We start from the raw sequence: 21,490 nt of genomic DNA, 5'->3' as shown, positions 1-21,490 counted from the left end.
GCCTGATTTGCGATACTTTTCCGATTATCCCCTTTTTGTTTTGAGACACAGTCATTGTCCCCTGTGCCGGCTGTCTCCTCTCAGGGTTCTGGAGGGGGCCCACTCAGCTGCGCTCTTGCAGATCCGCCTTTTGGCCGGACTACGGTTCCGTCAGCCGGCCTTGCGGGGTGTGAGTTGTTGGTGTCCACTGTTGGATTCTGGGAGTTGTGGTCCGCCTGGAGGTACACTCCTTTTTTTTTTTTTTTTGTTAATCCCAGTTCCTACATTTGGAGTTTACTTCACTTCCTGGATGCTGGCATTCGTCACAGTGCTGGGAAAAGACGACCTGGTAACGCACTTGTAGCACTCCTTTATTATTCACACATTTCTTTCATAAGGGTTCTGATGATTCTCATGCCAACTGTTATTGCTCTTCCAGAGATACTACTACTGTTATCTTAGTCCGATCCATAGTTCAACCACATTGTTTAGCCCGTTGCTTTCAGGGGTAAGACTAGTACAGCACTACATATTATTGCTCATTGGCGTGTAGCATATTCCCTAGTTACATGCTTTTATCCATAACAGGCATTCCGTGGTACCTAGTCACTGTGGACATTTAGGAAGACAGATTGATCCCTAGTATCCCAGTACACTCCTCATCCTTATCAGGTATCAAGCAATATATATGCAGAGTAATATTAGTAATGTTTGTTGCTTATTGATGTACTAATTAACCATTCCTTTACTAGCACCAGCTGCATTCAGAGAGAGAGAGCCATCCAAGAAGTCCTGGGCCTCTTCCCCTCTTACCTTGTTTTGTTCCCTCCTTTCCCTCCCGATCACCATTGCGTTCTAGTGTTTGATAGCCGCAATTGGTGTAGGGGGGACGGGTTGGGCTAGGCTTCGGTGCCTGGCACTCCTGCAGAAACGACCTTGGCTCCTTACAGAGCGCGAAGCCTGAATTATTATTCTGCCCGAGTGTCATGACCCAAGTAACTATGGAGGATTTGGCCAATATGTTGGGGAATCTCCAGCTAGAAACCCAGGCTCTATCACATAGAGTTGACAAATTGCAGAGAGAAAGACGGGCAGAGTCTGAGGGAGGAGGTGCGGGATCCAGCCCTGCCTCTCAGGTCATTCACATATCCACCCCTCAATCCGTTCCGTTAGCCCCACCAGAACGGTTTTTTGGCGACACGGCCAAGTTCGCTGCTTTCATTAGCCAGTGTAATTTACATTTCACTTGTAAGGCTAATTGTTTTCCGACTGATCAGTCAAAGGTGGCTTTTGTCATCTCTTATTTGGGAGGCTCGGTGGCTAATTGGGCCATCCCTTTAATAGAGAGGAATGATCCTCTATTACAAGACTATTCCAACTTCCGAAACTAATTGAAAAAGCTCTTTGATAGGCACACCTTCACGCATTCAGCGGACACGGAGTTGTTGTCCTTACAACAAGGAGCAAAGGAATTATCCGTTTATATAACCTCTTTCCAAAGACTAGTCGCTGAGGCCAACTGGCCTGCCGAAAAACGTAGCGCCCTATTCTATAGGGGGTTACGGGAGGACCTTAAGGACGCCTTGTCCCAAGTAGTGGATCCACCAGACAGTTGTCCTGAACTTATTGACCTAGTGGTCAAACTAGACCATAGAATACAGGAGAGAAGAAGGGAGAAAGGGCGTTCCGACACCAAGACATTTGTCTACCAAAGAAAGACCGAGGTGGAAAAGACATTGGATGAGGTGGAACCAATGCAGATAGGGTCTATCAAGGCACCCCTGAGTCAGGAAGAACGTCAACGTAGGAGGGACAACAAGCTCTGTCTCTATTGTGGCAAGTCTGGACATTTCTTAAGGAATTGCCCTGTTAAACCAACCCAGAATAAAAAAATCGGAAAACTAGCAAGCCCGACACCTTGTGAGACTAGTGTTTCGGGTAGTTCTGGTCTAATAGTCTCATCCCTTGACACACAACTGATCTGCCAAGCCATTTCTTTCTACCTGCTCGGTTGTATTGTGGGGAAGAATGATTGAAGTCCTTACCATGTTGGGTTCCGGGGCTACTGGAAATGTTATGGATTCTGATTGGGCTAGTCAGCATTCCATAGAGTCTACCCCCAAGGGAATATGGGATCAGCTATCCATGAAAAGCCATGTGGTCAAAACTTCCTCCACCTGCATCACAATCATCAAATGGTTGCGTAAGATCATCTGGATGCTGCCTGTGGATACCCAGAAAACTGTTGTCCAGGTTCTAATTACTTCTAGACTGGACTACAGTAACATCCTTCTCCTGGGCGCCAGCAAAGAGGTAACCCGAAAACTTCAAACCGTTCAGAATATGGCGTCACAACTGCTTTGCAAACTACCCAATACCTCCCCCACCTCTAACTCCCTCCGCACACTTCACTGGCTCCGCATTGAAAATCGCTCGAAATTCAAAGCTCTCTGCATTATGCACAAAATAAACAATGGTTTGGCCCCACCATATCTTACATCCTTGGTCCATCACCACTGTCCCCGCCGCACTTTGCGTTCATCTAACCAACACCTTTTTTCAGTGCCTAGAATCAGAAAAGCCAGAATGGGAGGTCGTTCCTTTGCCTGGCTAGCCCCTTCACTTTGGAACTCTCTCTTTTTTTTTTTTTTTTTTTTAAATATATTTTTATTGCAGGAATCAGTAAATCGTTACATAATCGACCAGCATTATAAAACAAGCAAAATCAATAAGGCACAACCCTCCGTCTCCCCGCCAGATTTCTCGTACACAACCATTCAGCCCACAACCCTAGGGTCGGGCGGCGAAAGTCAATGGGGGCTCAGCAGGACGCCAAAGCTGGTCCGGATAATCCACTGTCTGTCATCTGCTTTTCCAAACAAGCCTATAAACCCAGAAAGAAAACCCCACCCTCAAAAAGCTAAAAACCAAAGTAACCCCTACCCAACCCCGCCATCAGCGCACGGTAACTACCGCAACAGGATCTGCTAAAGGACCCATGGGGAAAACAACAGAGCTGAAAAGTTCAATCATCTAACGGGACATGGGGCGAGCTGCATCCTCACTGTCAGAATCGCTGGGGGCGCAATAATCCCTAAGGGCCTGCACTAACGTTTCCCACTCCAGCGCTGCCTCCTGCGCCTTCTCATTACGCTGCCTCCAAGCTAGCTGGTATCTCAGTGTGCTCTCCCCCGCCGCCCACTTCAAAAGTTCGCTGTGCCACCGGCCTCCCGTTGGACCAGCTCGTGCCTTCCAGTTCCTGGTCACCTCCCGCTTAGCAAGGAGCAGCCCTAAATCGATGAATTTGCTGGATATTTTGTTCTTGGGGGTATGAGGGAACCAGTGCAGGAGTCCCACCGCCGCGTCAAGCGATAAGGATCTCCCCGTCACCTCCTCCAGGGTCTTCCCCACTTCTACCCAATAGGATGATAATCCTGGGCAGGCCCACAGCATGTGGAGCAGGTCCGCTTCCTGGGCCGGGCACCTGGGGCAGTCCGCTGAATTCGTAGCAAAATATCGCCTGATTTTCACCGGGGTCAGATAAGCTCTATGTAGCACGTAGTAGTGGACCAATTGAAAGCGGGCGTGGCGTGTGCCCTTCCAGGCTCGCCGCACCAGCTGGGACCAGGTCGTCTCCGGGATCTCCTTGCCAATATCCACCTCCCAACGGGTTCTCAGAGTAGTGAGGGGAGCCAGCCCCTCATTGATCAGTCTGCCATAAAGGCAAGTGACCGCCTTCACCGTGCCCGCAGACATCATCACGTATTGGCACACCGGAGATAGAGGGGGGAAACTTTGGAACTCTCTCCCCCTTCAGTCACGAAAAGAACCCAATTATCTTAGATTTTGCAAACAAGTGAAACATTGACTTTTCAACATGTAAGCTTCCTCCCCTCTGTCCTCCCCTCTCCCTTTGTTGATTTTAGCGCCGGGAAACCTACGGGTAGCTGAGCGCTTTACAAATTTTAAATATAATTATTATAATAATTGTTAGACCTGACATCATTGGCTTGAGTCTCTCCTCCATTTTTTCTGTTTGCCTCCACTGTTTTACGATGTTTTTGCTGGATAATGCTTTGGGCACTGTGCCACTGCTGATCAGTGCCACAGTGCAAGTGCTCCCTATGTAAATTACTGTATTGATTGAATTCCATGTTTGGCTTATTTGGTTTACTGTCAGTCCCTAGTCTAGTGCACCAGGAGTGCCAGGGCTTGTAAATACAAATGCTGCTCGTGGGCTTGCAGGACGTATTGTGCCACACACAGGAGCGGCCTAGTAAAAGTATGTCTGAAGGTCTGCCAGTGCTAGACCTACATGCAGTCTGGTACTGTCACGCTGACTGCGCAAGTACACCTACTTGCCAGTCCCTAAACCTTCCCTTAACTTCATGTTAGTCACCCCTATGGTAGACCCACGGGCAGGGTGCATTGTAAGTATAAGGTAGGACAAGCCTGACCAAGTTGGCATGTCCTAATAGTGAATTACAGCCATATTCGTTTTTCACTATTGCGAGGTAACCTGCTCTCCATTAGTTAGAATGGGCCGCCAGGGTTATTAATGCTATGATCCTAGCTGGCTCGTGGAGCATGGTGCAATGTCGAGTTTGGTATCCCTGAACTCGGGGTTTAATTGCACATCCGTTTGTGTGGATGGTTTTTGGACTCTGGGTTTGAAAATAGCACTTTTAGAAAGTGGCTATTTTTCTTGTCTAACCATTTCTGGTTTCTGCTGGTTTGGTGTGTGTGTGACAGGAGCTGGGTGGCTCCAGAGGTCTGAATGAGTCAGTGTGGGATGAGTGGGACATTTGCGTTGAGAGTAGGAGGAGAGTAGTTGCTGATAGCCTGCCCTGCCTGATACAATGCTGGCTCCACCTCCTGCCAGGCGACTGATGGCTCTGTGCCTGCCATGGACGATCCTAGCCCCACCTCCTACCGGGAGGCCGATAGCTCTGCTCCTGCCAGTGACAATGCTGGCTCCACCTCCTGCTGGGCGTCTGAGGACCCAGCCCTGCTCAGTGAATAGGCCAGCGTCCTCTGGCTGGCTCCACCCACAACAGACCCAGGATGTTGGGAAATTCCCCTGCATGGACAAAGGGATCAAAGCCAAAAAGGGGTATAAGAGAAGGACCCCTGAACCAAGAATTTAGATCACTTCTGACAAGGAACCCTGAAACCAAGGACAAGATGCCTGCTGATCCAAGGACTTGCCTACCCCTTCTGCCAGTGTGCTGTTTGCTGGGGGGAATCCTGCAGTGCTTCTTTATTTTTGCCAAGGAACCAGGAGAGAGGAACTTTGTGTATACTCTCAAGCTTTGCTAAGAAAATCTCCGAGGACTGGAAGAGTGCCAGTCTCCTGTTGAAGCCACAGGGCTAAAGGACTTCATCTGCTAAGAGTGCTATTTGCAGGAACCTGTGAATCCAGCACTTCTGAAAGAAACCAGCAATCTCGACGCCGACGGACGTCGCCGAATCCAGCTCGACATCGTGAGTAACGGCTCCAGTGTCCCGCTTCCTCGTCGCCGGCTGCCGGGCCTGATCGACGCCAGCAGCAAGGCCAGTGAGTTCCGCTCCAGTTCCAAGGGACCTCGTGTCTGCACCGCTGCTGATCGCATCGACTTCGGGCCCTCTCGACGCCGTGAGCGCTGCTCACTCTTGCTACAGCATCATCGACATCGACGACTACTGAGGCCTGATCGACACCGAAGACGCGACGCCGGATTGCTCGACGCCGCTGATCATCGTGTGCTTCCTTTTCCTAAGGTACTGTGTTGTTGAGGGTCCGTGTGACTCCGGGCTCGACGTAGCGCTCCTCGCGGTCGACGCCGAACCTTTGGATTAACTTTGCCTCAACGTCGTGTGACTCCCGTGTGGGTTACATTGTTGCCAAGAACTGTGTTTCCAAGAAGAAGAGTTGCTTTTGATACTAAAGACTTTGTGCTAAGAAGAAACTACATTTGAATTATTATTTTTCCTTCCAAGAGTATTTATTAAGATTGTGGTATATTTTTGTCATTATTTGGTCTTGCGCTAAGCCTTATATAAAAATCCTTATTTTTATAATACTACTGTGTCGTGTCCATTTGTAGTGTATTCACTTTATTACTGTATGTGGTCATAAATGCTTAACACACAGCCTCTGAGATAAGTCTGTCTGCTCTGCCAAGCTACCAAGGGGGTGAGCAGGGGTTATCAAAGGGTGTGATCCCCTTGCCCTGACTAGAAAAGGAGTGTCCCTATTTGTCAGAAGTGCATACCTCTACCAACTAGAGACAGCCGGTTCTAACAATAATAATAATGGGAAAGAGTCACTACTATTGACAGTAGTGTATTGAAATCAGGGCCTCTTACCCATCAGACTGTGTCCCTACAATTAATCTTGGAGCAGGGACATCATGAACACCTGACTTTTGATTTAATTAAGTCCCCGCAGTTCCCTGTGTTATTGAGCTTACCCTGGCTTTGCACCCATAATCCACAGGTAGACTGGGTTAAGGCCACTCTAGAGTTTAAATCAGAAGTATGTAAGGAACACATGAGAGGGTTACAGGTAGAGAAGACACTTGCCTCTTCTAGTCTCTCTGGTCTGCCTTTGGATTATTCTGATTTGCAAGACATTTTTGATGAAGCACAAGCAACTAGCCTTCCGCCTCATAGGCTATATGACTGTCGCATAGATCTTCACGCAGGGGCTAAGATACCCTGCAGTCGAGTGTATTCCCTCACTGAAAAAGAGAATCTGTATTTGCGAGAATACCTTGATTACATGATCAAGATGGGTTTTATCCGACCTTCTCGCTCCCCAGCCTCTTCATCTCTCTTTTTTATTCTGAAGAGGGAGGGTGGTTTGAGATGCTGTATTGATTATAGAGCATTGAACAACATAACGATTGAGAACAGATACCCTCTTCCTCTGATCTCCTCCCTCCTTGACAGGATTAAGAACGCCATCATCTTCACTAAGCTTGATCTTAGAGGGGCATATCATCTGGTGAGAGTCAAGGAGGGGGATGAATGGAAGACGGCCTTCTGTACCAAGTTCGGACTCTATGAGTATCTAGTAATGCCCTTTGGGCTTTGCAATGCCCCTGCGGCTTTTCAATTTTTTATCAACGAGGTTTTAAGGGAAATGTTGGATGACTATGTTATCGCCTGCATCGACGATTTGCTCATTTTCTCTTCATCTGTAGCAGAGCACAAAAGGCATGTTCGGAAAGTTCTAGAAAGATTAAGGGACAATAATCTGTATTGTAAGCTTAAAAAATGCATGTTCCATGTTACTGAAGTTGCCTTTCTGGGTTTTCTTGTGTCATCTACAGGATTACGCATGGACCCACAAAAGGTGGACGCTATCCATCAATGGCCCACACCACAAAGTGTAAAGGAGGTCCAAAATCTTTTGGGCTTTGCTAATTTCTATCATCGTTTTATCGATGGTTTTTCAATACTGGTGGTGCCCATTACAGCTCTGTTGAAGAAGGGAGTCTCGTTCCAATGGTCTTCAGCCGCTGATATAGCGTTCGCTACGTTGAAGGCGGCCTTCACGCAAGCCCCCATTTTGCGTCATCCCAATCCAACGTATCCATATATGGTGGAGGCAGATGCTTCAGAAGTGGCTGTTGGAGGCATTCTTTCCCAAACTGACCCCGAGACAGGGATTTATCATCCTGTGGCCTTCTTTTCACAGAAACTGAATCCAGCCGAGGTGAACTACTGCACAGGAGACAAAGAGTTGCTGGCCATCAAGAAAGCCTTTGAAGAATGGCGGCAATATCTGTTAGTGGCTAACCACACGGTGACTGTGTTAACCAACCACCGCAATCTTCAATTCCTGAAGTCTGCTAGGGCATTATCCATGCAACAGCTACGGTGGACCCAATTTTTTAGCAAATTCGATTTCGTGATCATATACCGAGCGGGAAGAAAGAATGGCAAGGCAGATGCCTTATCCCATTTGGGATACAATCCTGTCGAAGAGAGTAGTAGTGGAGAAGTGTGGCTCAGTGGTTAGAGGCGGCAGACCCGGAAGCTGAGAGCGGCCGTGGACCAGGGTTCGATTCCCGACGCGGCAGGGTCTCGGGCTCAAAAATTCCACGGACTCGATAATTCTCGCGCCGGTGCCTACTCAACTCACGGGGTCACACTCTGCGACTCTGGGCAATAGCTTGCTTAATCTCCACTACGGCCCCTCGCGGCGAGATGCCTGGCTTTCACCTTGTGGATACCCTGCCGGGGTATCTCACAGGGGAATACCAGGACGGGTTCCCTAAGCAAGCGCCCTGAGACCTTCGGGTGATTTGTGCGCTATATAAATCAAATACATTACATTACATTATAGTACACCTCCTCCCATTATAGCCCCTGAAAGGTTCATAGGGGGGGGTCTGTTCAGAGAAGGAATTTTTGGACAAGGTGAGAAAAGAACAAGAGACAGAAACCATGAAAACCATTACACAAACACATGAAGCTATTAAGGTGGGTGATTTCTACTATGTGGAGTGTGGATTGGTTCTCCCCTCTGCGGAATTACAAGGTCAAGCTCTTCATTGGTGTCATTCCCATTCATTAGCGGGACATCCGGATTACAAGAAGAATATTGAAACCTTAAAAATATATTTTTGGTGGCCGGGGATGGGCAGAGACACAAAGAGGTACATACAGACTTGTTCTATCTGTGCACAGAGTAAGGTTTCCCATCAGAACCCCATAGGATTGTTACACCCGTTACCAACACCCCGAGTCCTTGGCACACCGTCTCCTTAGACTTCATTGTAGAGGTGCCACTCACGGTTAGGGGTCACAATACGCTGCTTGTTGTAGTGGACACATTTTCCAAAATGGCTCATTTCATCCCCCTGAAAGGACTCCCTACTGCGAAAGCCCTAGCTTCTGTATTTTTGACACAGGTGGTTAGATTACATGGACTCCCGTCAGTGCTGATCTCGGATAGGGGCACCCAATTCGTCTCCCGATTCTGGCAGGGCCTATGTGCTCTTTTGTCAGTAGATGTACAACTCTCTTCTAGCCACCATCCACAGACAGATGGCCAGACAGAAAGAGTTAACCAGTGTTTCGAGCAGTATATTAGAGGACAGTCCTTGCAATCCTTGAAAGAGTGGGATGAGTTGGTATGGTTGGCAGAGATGGCATATAACAACAGTCACCATGCATCTACAGATTTCACACCCTTTTTCTGTACGTATGGATTTCACTCCCGCATTCTCCCTGGTGCATCCTCCTCATCTACGAATGCTCCCCTTTGCCTCACACCGGCTGCTAGCGAATTGGTGCAGGAGATTCAGCGGACTCACACAAGACAACTTAGAACAGGCCAAGAAGAGATACAAGAAGGGTGCAGACCTCCACAGACGGCAGGAGCCTGGGTATAAGGAAGGGGATGAGGTATGGTTATCATCCAAGTACATCAATATGAAGGGGGCCTGTAAATTCAAACCCCGGTATATTGGCCATTACAAGATACCGAAAGTCATAAATCCTGTGGCCATGAAACTTGAGCTCCCATCATCCATGAAGATACATCCCGTATTTCATGTATCGTTACTAAAGACCATTGAACCAGGAACTATTTGGCCTACATCAGCTCCCCCCATAGACGTAGACGAGGAGCTGGAATACGAAGTTGAGGCCATCATAGACTCGAGGAGAGTTAAGCGACGGTTACAGTATCTCATACACTGGAAGGGGTATGGGGTGGAGGAACGAACATGGGAACCAGCTAGTCAGGTCCACGCCCCTAGGTTGGTGAAGCTATTCCATAGACAGCATCTGAAAAAACTTAAACCAGTGGGAGGATCCGTAGGGGGATGTACTGTCACGCCTTCCAGCTCTTGAGTGAATATGCAGACCGACCAGACAACACGAGACCAATCCAAAATGGCTGCGAGATTCTACGCATGTGCGAGGGGATCGGGCAGGATACTAAAGCCTGACCTCCCCGCTACTCTGAGCTTCGCGCTCTAGTTTTCACGTCGCTTCTAGCGGCGCGTCACTTCCACCTCGCCCGCCTCACTCCGTGTTTCCTGTTGTAGCTTCTGGCTATTCTGATCCGCATCGTTCCCGGACAATCCATTTGTCCTTTGCTGAAATAGACTCCTTGTGTATTCTGTTATTGAAGCACCATTGTGATTCCCTGAACCTCGAAGTTAGAGGTTAAAGCTTCGGAATACCCCTTCGCCTGATTTGCGGTACTTTTCCGATTCTCCCCTGTTTGTTTTGAGACACAGTGATTGTCCCCGGTGCCGGCTGTCTCCTCTCAGGGTTCTGGAGGGGGCCCACTCAGCTGCACTCTTACGGATCCGCCTTTTGGCCAGACTACGGTTCCGTCAGACGGCCGGCCTTGCGGGTGTGAGTTGTTGGTGTCCACTGTTGGATTCTGGGAGTTGTGGTCCGCCTGGAGGTACACTCCTTTATTTTTTTGTTGTTAATCCCAGTTCCTATATTTGGAGTTTGCTTCTCTTCCTGGATGCTGGCATTCGTCACAGTGCTGGGAAAAGACGACCTGGTAACGCGCTTGTAGCGCTCCTTTATTATTCACACATTTCTTTCATAAGGGTTCTGATGATTCTCATGCCAACTGTTATTGCTCTTCCAGAGATACTATTGCTGTTATCTTAGTCCGATCCATAGTTTAACCACACTGTCCATAACAGGCATTCTGTGGTACCTAGTCACTGTGGACATTTAGGAAGACAGATTGATCCCTAGTATCCCAGTACACTCCTCGTCCTTATCAGGTATCAAGCAATATATATGCAGAGTAATATTAGTAATGTTTGTTGCTTATTGATGTACTAATTAACCGTTGCTTTACCAGCACCAGCTGCATCCAGAGAGAGAGAGCCATCCAAGAAGTCCTGTGGACTCCCCTCTTACCTTGTTTTGTTCCCTCCTTTCCCTCCTGATCACCATTGCGTTCTAGTGTTTGATAGCCGCAATTGGTGTAGGGCGGACGGGTTGGGCTAGGCTTCGGTTCCTGGCACTCCTGCAGAAACGACCTTGGCTCCTTACATATGCAGAGTGGAGATGCAGGGGCTCTAAGAAGGGGTAAAACAACAACAAAACATCATTAACAAGCAAATAGTCTTTTAAAGGCCTGTGAAGTACTCTGGTGCACCTGTGTGTGTGCCTGGGAAGCTGCCTCATCCCGAACTGATCAATTAATGCTTCCGCACCTTATATTGATATGAAAATTCATTCACTGTACTCCTTGTTTGCTTGTCTTCTTATTCTTTTTATTCACCTTTCATTCTGATATCATATGTTTTCAAAATATCGAAATTCACCTCTTTCATAAACAGAAATTTTTCAAATCCCAAAGAAATTTACTTGTATTCATTCATATTCTGATGTGACAAGTTTAAATTTTTAGATCACAAGGTTATTTTTGAAAGACCAGAGCCCAATGCATTTCGGCACTTGCTGTGTGCCTTCATCAGGGGAAAATCTAAAATATAGACAAATTAAATATTGTAAATGTCTGTATTTGATATGCAACATGGGGACTTATGTATATCATTGTTTACTTTGCGTACCTGATTCTGTGGCGTGTTATTAATAGCCTCTTGTTTAGCACGAGTGCCAAAAATTATCTGTGAATACAATTGTACAAAGCACCAATGTAACTGTCTTTCGTCTTAACTGATAGTAAAAATACGTGTATCTATTTTAAAACCCCGTTTTTTCGATATTTTTTCAGGATAACGCGACGTTGCATAACAGACAGGTACGCGAAGTGGTAACGTTTAAAACATCAACGCAAACATGCTTTGTGAATCGCATATGTGATCCTAAAGACACATGTTTCATTTTTTTCAGAGCTTTAACAATTGACAGTTACAAAAGGTAGGCAACAACATGTTCCCATGGGAAAATACAAGTACATGTTACAAGAAACAATAAATTCTTGTTTATCAAACTACAGCTGTTCTCACTGTAGAATCGGAACGGCTTTGCACTATTTTTTATAACATACACTGTAAACATGCTGGTCCCTATAGTGCAGGCCATGTGTTCTCTCTCCCTGTGACCCCCCTGCCCACTTTCCACACCCACTATACATTCAGGTATGGAACAGCCCCTGTTCGAGGTTGCTAAAATGAAATAATGAAACTGCAGGTTTTAGGATCAGACTTCGATTCGGGTAAATATGCAGTTTTTTACTGTTTTTTTTTAAATGGTTTTTTTTTTCAAATGATGACTTATGATGCATATGTCTGAGTTTTTATGGTATTGCTCAGTTGCTGTGTGGCTTTAGCACTTGGCGCAGTCATTCCTGGCACTGACCTTGTTGGGTGGCAGGTGCTGTGTTCAAAAACATTTTTCGTTTTATAGCAGGTGCTACAGATTTCCTTGGGTGTCTAGCAGTGCCATGCAACAATAACTGTACCAATATAACTCTGGTGATGAATGCTCCTGCTGGACAAATATCAAAGTTTTGTCTAGCGGCAGTTTCAGCTCACCCTAAAGTAGAGCAAAGGGTTAATGTGCCTGCTACAAAGATGTGTAACATTCAGATCACAACACTCCCAAACTTCTCTGTCAGTTTCAAAATGACCATTACAAAACCTGCCCCAGTTTACGTGGGTGTCGGAAGTTACTGTTGGAAAATCCCAAAATGTATTCAACTAACATCAAGTATTACATCACCACAAATAGTGTCATTCCCTTAAAATAGATTTCCATTTTATTAGACAAGAGCAAGAATTAAGACCTGCTTTACTTTGAAAGGCCAACTGAATGCTATGAATGTGTATCTAACATTACACCTCTCACAACTAACATCATCAAGCACACAAAAAGCTCATTACTATCTATTCAGTATCCAACTCAGCAGTAATCATTAGTTTTCTACAGCACTATACAACATCTTTCTGTCTTCTTAGAAGGTGGTAGCAGGGACATCTTGCGAATTCTGGGGGCCCTGGGCCAAACGTATTTTGGGGGCCGCTGTTCGGAACAACTTTGAATTTATGATCCCTTTTTAGCTCTTTCATGCTCTCTTTGGCCAAGCCAAAGACAGTGGACAGACTCACTGGTCCATATTTTAAATGTGTTTACATATAATATTTAGGGATAGTGAGGTGCGTTTTCAATATTGTAACACAGCAGCAGTTCACTAATAGTACTGCAATTAATATCTGTGATACATGAATATGTGAGGTTCTGCTTTGATATGAAAGAATGAAACATAAACACATAATTTCTCTGCAAAATGTCTGTTACAAATACAGTTTTCCGTTAATTTATTTTGAATAGGGATGATGTGTGAGAGTCCATTACAATCTGTGTGAAAATTATTCAGGGTCACTAGAGCAAGACTCACTGCAGAACCGAGCTGGCTCTCTCAGTGAGTCCCCTGAAAAAGCAGGGGTCCTGGGCCAGAGCCCACTTTGCCTATGGGTTAAAACGTCTCTGAGTAGATCTATAAAATAATTTATGGATGTGAGATAATGCTTAATATTTTTTCACTAAGTATCCTGATAACTGTATACAAGAACTACATTTTATCTTTCCTTTCTTAGGTTTGTTGAGTGATATTGACATATACCACCCGCTGTTCTTGAATGCCGAACCAATAGCATGCTTTGCATTATGTGGCTTGTGAGCCATGTTCCAACATTTCAGTCATCAAGTGCAGACTGTGACCCAGGATTCAGTCACTTGACCACTATCAAGTCTAAATTAAGAACTAGACTGGAGGAGAATCATTTGGTTACCCTGGTGATGACAAAGGCCTATTTCTTAAATAGCAAAGTTGACCTTGATATCATTTATCAGCACTGGAAGAATGGCATGGACCAACGAAAGCAGCAAATGTGTCACACATCTAGTGATGGCACTTGACTTATCTGAGCCACCCTTTCCCACAGTCTATGTTTGGCTTAGATGGGCACATCTCAAACACTTCCTCTTAGCAAAAACATTAAATATTACTTTGTACATCAACATGTGTCTGTGTTATGTAATTGTCATCTTGCTAAATATATGTTCTCTTGTATAGTCTTCCAGCATTCCCCAACCAAATGATCAGTGCTCCAATCAAGAGTATTTAGTAAAATCTTATAATCCCTTCCGAGTCTTGTACATTTCTAAGCCTGGGATATAGGTGCAACTAGAATAAACAATTAATGTCATAATGATCTGTTTCCACAGTGCAAAACTGTCACATGACCCTGTTAATTAGAGTAATATGTGTGAAACCCATTTGTTCTCTATCTCATTGCAAACAAAAGTTTTGAGTGGTAATTGCCATAGATTTATATACTCGCAGCCTGCACTCGCATACCTGGTGCACATAGCCTTGACTGCAGAGCAGAGATCTTGCACTGCCGCACACAGAGAAAAAAAATTAGAGGGAACATTGCTCGGGACACCATGCACTGGATTTAAATGATATGTTTACATTATATAAAGCAACATATTTTCATACCAAATTCGTGCTATATGCCTTTTCTCTTTCTGACATCTCCTTGCCTTCAATTATTGTGATTGTGCTAATATGTACTAAGTATCTTTGACTGATTTGACAGGAACCGTTATTTACTGTTTAACTGTAAAGTACAATGGTTCTGTGTGAGTAGGGTGTCCCTTATTTTTTTCACACACACACACCTCGGAACACAAAGCACCAGGTAAGTGGATAGGTTTGCCCTTTTCGTTTACTTTTTACCTATTGGGCAACGGTGTGTTAGTAGTCCATCACCATCACCCAGTGTCTGTGCTCACCCTTCTCAGAAGGGGAGACCTTTAATGAGAGTATACCCTCTCCTTTTTCAGAACTACAAAAATAAAAGGAAATAAATGAAAGGGGCAGTTCTGTGCATCGTATTAACCAGGCATGTAAGGTCATCTTCCTTCAGTTTACCTCTATTGCTCCAGTCATGAAGTTTCTATTTTAGAAATAGGTGTTCAATTGAGGTTTATGGCCTATTCCAATGCAGCATGAATTTTTTGTCTTTAATTATTGACAACTTACAGTATTTTCCCAATAGGTTTCCTCTCCCTCCTCCTGCACCTACACAGGAGAAGAGTTCATACTTGCCGAACCCCCGCTCCTCCTGGAACGTGACTGGACGCAGTGACCTTCCGGTGACCCTCTTGATCCATTTCACTGTCTCCAACTCTCCCACTTCCTCGTAAATTGGCTTTTCCCTGGAGGTCGGGAACCAGAGCCGTCTTCTCCTTCTTCTCAGGCTGTTGTCTTCCACCTGGGTCCGATTCACCCTCATCGTCTTTTGTGGCTTCCTTTCTTTCGTTGTGAGGCCGAACCCTCTGCTCTCTGTCCGGCATCTGACCTCACTTCCCAAGTCTACGGTGATTCAGAGGTACAGTGTCCTTCCATTATTTCCTCTTCCTTCTGCTCTGGCTCCTAGATGGAGGTGCTTCCTGTTGTCTCCCGATCCCATGCCTGACCTTGTTGAACACGCTCCAAAGGAAGAGTAGGCAATTGAGAGGTTTGTAAAGATTTGCCTGTAACATCCCATGGTAAGTCTTCCTCTGGATCTTCGAAAGGCTCCATCACGCCCCTCCCATCCGTACACAATTTAATCACTAGTTACGAAAACAAGTGGGTGCATACTCCTCCTTTGTGGATATTGATACTTAAGGAATGATCATAGATTTGCTTTATTCTAGCCTATGAAAATCCCAGGTCCAAATGACTGCCAGAGGGCAAAACACGTGTTGGCTGTTGAATACTTAAATAAAACTATTTCTATAACTTCTGGAGTATGATGACAATCTTTGAACCAGGATATAAATCTGAAGAATGAAAGCAGAAAACAAAAATGATTTTGAATTTTCTCTGATCAGCAGAATATCAATATCCACAAAGGAGGAGTATGCACTCACTTGTTTTCATACCTTCTCATAATAAGATAACAGCAAGGTCCAGTACTCCAAGTTAACCTCATTCTACCATCTCCAAAAATTGGCAATACTATCCAGGAAAAGAATCTACGGACCTTCTCTTTCACCTACAGTTACATTACTAATCTTTCGCATGTCTTCAATCTTTTGAAGAGCCTGGCTTATGGGAAACCATAGGTTCCTGGTTTAGTGAGATTTGGAAGAGCTTTAGTAATTCATCCCTATCTCTGAGTTAGACATTTTTCCCAGCCAAGATCTCATTGTGCCTTTCACCCCTTACTTTTACTGGAGAATTCATGATGCCCAAAGGGATGCATCTTGCCATTGCTACACATCCTATTCATCATAATTTCTGTTATTTTTCACTCATTTGCTCCTCTCATTATTATCTGTAGTAGGTTCAACAGTTTTCAGGTAACTGGTCTATTGTAAGGAAACCTATCAATTCTGATGTAAAGCTTTAGTAGCTTATTCATTTGTAATGTGATTTCCTAAACAAAGCGTCTTAGCACCATTATGCACCGCTATTTAAAAGTGCATGAATAAATAATTAAATCAAAGTTGACGGGTGAACTGTCAAACAATGTGACCATCCGTATGATGCACATATATAAAAATAAAACTCCAAATGGGGTATATCGCTTCAATGTAGACAGGGCTTAAAATTCACATTTTGATTCAAACATGCCAGGTGCACTTTAACGTACGAAAACACTAATTTCCCTAAACGAAGGTGGTAACAATCACTTTAATTCTTCAACCCCGAGAGCACTGTGAGGCTTTAAACAACAAGCATTCACGCATGAAACAGGTGTTTGCTTGCACTACTTTCTTGTCATCCTCGCATCAGCTCACGAGTATATTATGAGAGTATGGCCTGCAACTTCGCACAGAAGTGACAACCTGCAACTAAAGAAAAGAGGGGGCTGGTCACCCAAACTTGAAATAGGCGGGATGTATTGGGAACAACACGGCCGTGTTTTTTTTATTCCACCAAAACAATAAAATAATTCTAGCTTAGCGTCACGAATTTTCAATTCTATCAAGGGCACGGAAGCTAGGATTATGCTTCTCTTTCTATACTGAAGCAAATACAGCAGCCAATCAAACTTTAAACTACATAACCCGGAAGGACAATCCCCTTCCTACGTATGCACCAATCACTACACCCCCCACAGGTATAAATGTCTCATGCCCTGATGTCCGTCCTCTTTCTTTGCGAAACCAACAATTTTAGTCCTTTAACTTGAACTCAGTCGACTAACGTCCTCAACTCGAACTGGACTTCCACAAAGATGTTTCTTCACATGACTTCGATAGTGCCACTTCCTGACCCTTCAGGTCGCTTTGCTCTGATCTCCTGAAAAGAAAATATAAGTCATAATATACCATTCACCTGTTCAATGTTCAATAATATAATTTGGGCGTGTAAACCAACAATATCATAGACATGTATTCAAATCATAAAACAAATTATACATAAATAATCGTCATATCTTTAAATCTTGGGTGGGATAATCCTTGCCTCCGTGTCTTTAATAGAATTAAACATTCTTGATGCGCAATGCTAGAATTAATTTTATTCTATGGCAGTCCATGGAGGCTTCGTATTATGCTATTTTAAGGTTGAGCCACCACCGTAGTTGCTACATCAACAATTGGTTTATGATAAAACGTCTTGAAAGTTGAATCAGATAACCAATCTGCCACAGTAACAATGTCCTCTAAAAGAGAACCAGTAGAACAAGCAATGGCATAGCCAATAGGTCTCGCCTTTGAGACCTTATAAGTTTTTAGTTATCCAGTACAATATCCTTGGTGCAAAAACATCAACTGTTACATGGCTAAACACTTATAATGTCCCAAAGGAGAGACCTATTGGCTATGCTTGTTGGCTTCGTAGCTGTGTGGAAATTGGTGTTACCACACATATTTCTTCAAGTGATTTCATCATTCTCAGTGTTTTTTTAAAGCACATTTCTTCATTGTTGACATGGAGGATTGTGTCCCGGATACAGATGCAGTTTTACCGAGTTGGGTGGTAATTGGTATTAAATGCCCATTTACAATGTGGACCTAAATGTGCATGCCCACTCCCCAGCATGCAGTTTGCACACTTCATTCACCACTGCATTCATCCCCAAGCTTTATCCATCCGTTACCAGTTATCCCAGTGGCATAAGTCACATAATAAAATATTAATAACGTTTACATCTCTGTTTCTCCGCGTTTCCCATTTAAACACTTTCCTCCTATTATAGGGACCCGCAGGCTCAGGAAGAGTGCGCTGCCTGGGTAATGAAATGGCAATAATATATGGATAATGCACTCAATTGCTTACGCATTTGTTCTGCAATCTCATCTACTCCCCAGCGAGAATGGGGAGTGGGGGGGGGGGGGGGGGGAACTGGAGGTGAAATGGAGCTCTTGAAGCGGCTAAATATACAAACGCATTTAGGAAAAATGCAGACAAGGCTACTGCTAGGAATTGGGTATAAATGGTGGGCCCTTCTGGTGTTAACAAAGCTCCCTCGGCTACACCCTACTGCGCTATTGGCAAAAGGGCCTTGCTACTGGAAGCTGGCGCTTCTAAATTGATGAAGTGTTGACGATGACAGGTCGCTATTGTAGGACGCCTACACAGTTTGAAACTAACTTAGCAATGTCAGTGTGCTGTGGTGCAATAAAAATCTCTTGCTGTTCAATTGGATAAAGAAGTATCGAGAGTGCTGCCGGAAGCTGACGTTGGCGGGGTACAGGGGCGCGCGCTCAGCCGAAGTCTTGGCACTAACTGGCTGCTGCTGCAGGAGACGCCTACTTCTTCGGGGTTTGCAGAAAAGAATCTCAGAGAGGGTGGGAGGGCGTGATGCAGCTACCGGGAGTATAGCTCTCAATTGTGCAGCACATGTAATGACACAGGTGCAAAGGAGTTTAAGGGGTACACTGCGCTCCAGTTTGGATTTCCTTTTCTTTACTAAACAACCAAGTCCATTTTATTTCCTAGCTCTTGCCAGGCGCAAGCTGAGGGGATAAATACTGCCCCATCCGTATAAGTTGGTGAATGAGGGACACGTCAGATGTAAGGAGGAGCCTGTCCTCCTAACAGGGCACTTGGGCAGCTCATGTGTGATACTCGCTAGAGGAGAGGAGAGCGAGAGAGAGAGCCCGGGAGTGCTGCGTGCGTGTGAGCGCAGTCTGGTCATTTTCAAAGACTGCACTCGTGCTTGTGACACGCCCCTGCTCGCTCCCGCAAGGGGGATGGCGCCATAAGCTCGAGTGTGTGCTTGAAAATGACGAGAGCGATGGCTAAAGGCCCTCCTAAGCAGTGCATACGTGCTGCGTAGGTGAGACCTAACAAGCTTTAGAAGCCATCGCTCCCCTCACAGAATGGGCACCAAAGAATTCACAGTACCAATACCTGCTTGGTTCAACAACAAACCAAGTAACCCATCTGGCCAAAGAAGCTGATGTGAAATGGGCGGAGCGGTCTCTGCAATGCAATCAACAATTGACCTGCTACATCATTCCTAAATTCCTTAGTACAATCCACATAACACTTCAAACACTGCACCATACATAACTTGCTACGGTGTGCTGAAGTAGGATATGAAATACATTTAGAATTTGTCTTGGTCCTTTTGAAATCGTAAAGGAAACACCCGAAGGCGTAAATGCTCTACCTGCTAGGTCCAATGCTCGCACATTTGAAACAAGTCTACAAGATATTAAACACAACAGTAGAGTAAGTTTCACCGACAACTGCTTGCAAGACAAACCGCCATTTGCTGGCCAGTTTCTCAGAAATCTCAAAACCACATCAAAGTACCACAATGTGAAATATCTGAGCTTTGGAGGATTCACCAAACTAATGCCCCTTACAATTTTACAGACCAGGGGATGCTCCCCACAGGCTTACCATCCACATGGGGATGTCCTGCTGAAATCGCGGACCGGAAATTATTCACCGTCCGGTAAGGCATACCTGAACTCCCCAATTCTGACAGGAAATTAACAATAATATGGATTACGGATCCCACGGGATCCCCCTGTCGTTCAGCACACCAACTAACCCATCTACGCCAAGCTGATTCATACAGTTTCTGAGTAGCAGGTGCTGAGGACTGTGAGAGGAAAAACAGTGCTTCCTGCAAAACTCCTGGCATTTGCCAACGTCTCCTGAAAGTCTACATTCCATGAGCGACAACTGCTCCTGTACCACTAGTGGATGGGGAAGACGCAGAAGGTCCACAAGTATCTGTGGAAAAGAAATTAGATGTACTGGCGGAGCACAAGACAAGGCTTATGTTACTGGAAACCAAGCTTGTGCCCTCCAGCATGGTGAGATCAGTAGCACCTCCGCAGCTTGCCTGTGGATTTGTGCTAATACCCAGATCAGTAGCACCTCTACAGCTTGCCTTTGGATTTGTGCTAATACCCACGGTATCATGGCGAACGGCGGAAAGGCATAAAGCGTACCCGTTGTCTACGATTGAAGGAATGCGTCCAAGTTGATCGCCAGAGGATCTGGTCGCCAACTGTAGTACTGAGGAAGTTGTGTGTTTAGTCTGGACGCAAACAGATCTATTGAAGATGGACCCCATTGTAGAAAATAAGAAGTATTGATGTACATAGGCAACGTTCATTTCCCTTTTCCCACTCCCCTCCCTACACGCACCATGAATATTGTAAAGCATTGACTGCATCCCTCAGCCCGCAAAGGCCTGTACCCATGTGTACATGATAGCCATTTTAGGCACCTTGGCCTCTTGCCCACTCATTAGAATCACTGGCTTCCCTCCTGCGCGCATTTGAGCACACCCCCCCCCTCTCCCACTCTCACATGCATAGACCATGAAACCCGGCACTCTGCGCGACCCTGCCATGAAAGGCAACCCTCCTGCTTGACCCAGGCACCCCCCCCCCCCATTTTCCCTCTTGAAGAGGCACCCTTCGCCTCAGCTGACATAGCCCCCCAGTTGTATCTGACTGCCCCTGTTCTCTCATATACAGGTCATAAGATCTCTCTCTCTCTCTCTCTCTGCGCAACTCTGGCCCCGCATGCACCCTGACTCCCCCTCCTTCTCCTCATATGAGCAAGCCATAAACCCTCTTCTTCCGCAGAGCCCTGTCCTTGAGAGTCACGGCCGCGCCTGACCAGCACCTCCTTCCCTTCCATGAATGCCCCTCTATTGACGAGCCCTCCCTCCGCGCTCGATTGTCCACGCAGGCATGAATACCACTCCTTTGATGACCCCTTCCCCCGAGTTCGGCTGACCACACATGTCCGAGGCCATCGCCTAAGCCAGGAGATACCATTTACTGCCCTTATTGTATGCCTAGCCACCCCACCCCCTGGGCCATGATCAGGCGCACACACCCTACGACACGCTCAGCTGCACGATCGCCCTGCCCTCTTATCAGCAGGTCAAGGGTCCCCATTGTGAACGTATGTGGAGTAGGATCATCACGAGGATTATAGGAATGTTTTCCTTTTGCGACACACTGACCTGATTGTATCATCAAATGTTCTGCAAATGTATAAAAACCAGAGTCTCACGCTCACTTGTTAGAGCACCTCCCGAAAGACACTGTGTTTCGTGTCCGAAATGACTGGCTCTCCTCATGA

The 21,490-nt window shown here is 45.6% G+C and overlaps 1 long non-coding RNA gene across 1 annotated transcript; it reads left to right on the top strand.

Moving 5' to 3' along the window:
* The first annotated feature begins 11,176 nt into the window (after positions 1-11,176).
* Positions 11,177-13,939, top strand: LOC147751680 (uncharacterized). The gene is made up of 3 exons (XR_015295877.1): positions 11,177-11,719; positions 11,812-11,838; positions 13,518-13,939. It is a non-coding gene; the product is annotated as an uncharacterized LOC147751680 (long non-coding RNA).
* Positions 13,940-21,490: the final 7,551 nt, after the last annotated feature.

Source organism: Lissotriton vulgaris, chromosome 1_1 (genome assembly GCF_964263255.1).
Source record: "Lissotriton vulgaris chromosome 1_1, aLisVul1.2, whole genome shotgun sequence".
NCBI lineage: Eukaryota > Metazoa > Chordata > Amphibia > Caudata > Salamandridae > Lissotriton > Lissotriton vulgaris.
Note: the sequence above shows the minus strand (reverse complement) of the source record. Positions and strands in the feature narration are given on the sequence as shown.